The following is a 3,844-nucleotide window of genomic DNA, read 5'->3' on the forward strand; positions in this document are numbered from 1 at the left end:
TTGCGAGGATATGTTATTTCGGGTGGTACAAAACGGCTTGGTACGGGACCTGTACTCTCGATTATTTCCGATTAGGATGTTGGATGGATATTGGTGTAAGGTGGATGATCATGACATATCATGCATACATTACCATTGTGGAAGTAAATTCCCACATGTGAGTTACAAGTATGTTGTATTCCTATGTTTATGTATATGATCTGATTATGAGTATAATGTTGATTATATCATTTGATATATTGGTAATGTTGAAATAAATGGTAAGTTATAAATTTCTTCATGATGTTGTTGATAAATGATGAATTGTATGATTAAATATATTTTATGTCCGAGTATAATATTCTCAGTAAGTCCACGTCGTCAATGAATTTATATTCATTAGATGTCTTACTCTCTCTATTTCTCTTCTTTTCTATTGCTTGCTTTTCGGACGTGTGCTCGTCAGGTAGACAGCTTTGCTCGGATTTGGAGCTACCCGTCCGTGATGTTCCAGGAGGGTTGAGGAGAGGCAGTACCCTAGTCTTGGAGCGAGCCACTAGGAGTTGCTTATCATTTTGGGACTTTTGAAAACAAGGACGACTTCAGTTTGTTCATGTCTTTGTTTAGTGTCTGTTGGCGATGATTAATATTTTCGCCCTTTCTTTTTGGATTTTGTATATGTTAGTGGCGATGTAGTTTCCGCCTTTGTTGACTTAGTTTGTATGAACTAAAGATGACTTAACCGTTTATATGCATTGTGTTATTCAGGAAATTGTGAATCAAGTTAAGTTATCATTCGATAACGATAAGTTGATTTTCCGCATTTGAGTTACTAAAAGTGATGTCCCGGAAAAGGAAGGTTTTAAAAGGAAACAATTTTATACAATCTCTTTATTCAAAAAACATTTACCCATTTTTCCGCAATGTTTTTTAGAAGTATTTTTCGAGGCGTTACATCTAACATGCAACAAAAATACATCAAATACATAATATGATAGAGCAACTGGATAACCAATCGTATTCGATTACAAAACTCATGATTGCAACAATACCTTATTATTTTTACTTATCATTCAGTAATGCAATAATATTAGAATGATTTTGAGTCCAATAATTATTTTTACTACTAGGATTATTACAATGATTTTTAGACTCTATATAAAAAATTATTAATCAGGAAGTATGTAAATCAAATTAAGATTGAAATTTTTTATATCAATCACATTGTGTTACACAAATCATTTTGATTATAAAAATTAATCTTTAGAGATTTGATCTCATGAAAAATTAAGTCTTTAGATATTTGGAATCAAGTAAATTAAGGTTGCAATATGAGAACAAGCAAATCAAATCAAGCAAATTTGAAATCAAATTGATTATGTTGCATTTTTAAACATAAATCTGATTTATTTCCCTTAACATCCTCTAATCAATTAATGTGAGATATTCTCTTTATTAATCACATGTGGTAAATCCTACTCTATAAACAAAGTGTCTTATTCATCAAAGAAAAAAGGAGGTGGGAGGTGCACACAAAAGGAATCCAAAAAAGTATTCATATCATCCACAACAACTTCAAAATCTCATATGCACAATAACCAAAAAAACATTCGACAAAATTCATTCAAATTCCCAACAATTCCAAAAAATATCGAAAAAGCATTCTAGGAAAATCATTCCATAAGATCTAAGAAAAGACAAATTCAAATTCCCAACGATTCCAAAAAATATCAAAAAAGCATTCTAGGAAAATCATTCCATAAGATCTAAGAAAAGACAAATGTGAAAAGGCAAAAAATAAGAGAGAAATAGAGAAATATTGTGAGAGTTCTGATCTTGTAAGGTGGGCTCACTGCCAAAAGTGTTGCTCATCCTGACGTAGTCATAACTGTGCTGGATCAAAACTGTATACCCTAGTATATAATCTCATGTGGATGAATTCATTGTAGTTGTTGTTTCTCTCTATTCAAGCCAATTCTTCTCTAACACGCAACAAGTCCAGTTTCCACATCATATCTGGTATCTTCACTATTTTATTTTTTTCATTCTTTTGTTTTATTTATTCCTACTTAATTATAAACCATAATTAATTAATAAATAATACATAATCTTATCAAGCATTTTTTCATATTGTGAAACATAAATTTAACAACAAACTTTTAAATTGAACAAAGTTATTTTTAATTATAAATTTTAGAATCACATTCCTAAAATAAAAAACGGCAATATTATTAAAAATACTTTTTAGAATAAAATAATATTGGGAGTGTATTAAAGAAGGAGAGGGGTCATGTAACACAGTGAATTTTCTGTGTATGTTTTATTAGTTATTTATTTTAACAACGAGATAGTTGAGCGTTAGTCTTACTTTATTATTTATTATTGTATGGTAAATTTTCGTAATTTTCTATGACTGAAAGTTTTTGACCTGTTGTTGGGCCCAAATTCGTCCAAATTCGGTCCAATAATATGTTTTTGAGTTCTGTAACTCGGAATCGAATTCCGATTATGCCATTGGCTTCGAAATATTATTTCGAGTCAAGATAGACATTAATTTTGTCCAGAACGCATTTCTAATTATTTTTCACTCCGAATTCCGTGTTTCGAAGTTCTAACCGTAAACCGAAATCGGGAGATTTTTATTATCCGACCAGGTATGAGCCGACAATACTCGGAATGGTTTAATCGAGAATGTATCATCGAAAATGTCACATCACTTTCATGTAAGAAGCTTGCTTGTTAAACAAGCAAAAATACATATCCTCTGACACAAAATCCCTTAAATCGCTCAACAAATCCTCTCACTCTACCACCATTAGACACATCACCTATGCTAGTCTAAATCTACTGACTTTGCATTTAAATTTTATGATTTGATAAGGGTGAGGCTCTCCTATAAATATCTCACCCAATTCTCTCATTTTACACTAAATTTCCTATACAAACTAAGGCAGTATTCTATTTTCTCTTCTTCATCTTCTTCTCATACTTCATAGAAAGTTATGAGCTTTTATTATGTTATTCATAAAATAGAGTTTATATTTGTTCTTTAAGAATTTTATGAATGCATAACTAAAGGGGATGATAATAAAATCATATGAACCTTTATGTAGTTTTTGACCTTTGTAAATCTTGAAATTTCTTCCTTGTTCTTAGATGGAAAAACTATATCTTTGGACAAGGTTAGATGAGTTATTTGTTTGGAAATATTAGAAATTATTGTTAGTATTTGAATATGTTTAAAGGTGATGATTTTAACATCTAATGAACCTTTAATGTGTTGAGGAAAAAATATGTATTTTATTCTTGAAAGTTTATGATGTTGATGAGTTGTTGTTGAAAATGTTTCATTTTTAGAAAGTATTGTGTTTTAAATGGTTTAACATATTTTACTCTTTGATTTCCAAGTTAAAATAATGATTTGGGATAAAAAGTAATTTATTAAAGTCTTGACTTCATAAACTTAAAGTGTTACGAATTTTTAGATATTAAAGTAGTAGAAAGTCTTACCTTAAGATTTATTTTTATGTGTTTTTCCTAAAAAAATTAGGAGATGTTCATAAAAAATTGTTGTATTTATTTTAGTTGACTTACTTTAAAATGGTAAGAATAACTCAAAAATGTTTAATGTAAAATATTAAATTAAGAGTCATTCTTTTTCATGACTATGCAAATAACACTTACTAACCCTTGATGGTTTTTCCTAAAAAATTAGGAGGTGTTAAGATGTTCATGAAAATTTGTTTTAGTAGTATACTTGAAATAACGAGATTTATCTAAAAGTCTTGACTTTATAAACTTAAAGTGTTATGAAGTCTTAGATGGTAAAAAGATTTAAAAATGTTGAATCTTAGTTAAGTGAACT

The sequence above is a fragment of the Lupinus angustifolius genome, chromosome LG15, assembly GCF_001865875.1.
Source record: "Lupinus angustifolius cultivar Tanjil chromosome LG15, LupAngTanjil_v1.0, whole genome shotgun sequence".
NCBI lineage: Eukaryota > Viridiplantae > Streptophyta > Magnoliopsida > Fabales > Fabaceae > Lupinus > Lupinus angustifolius.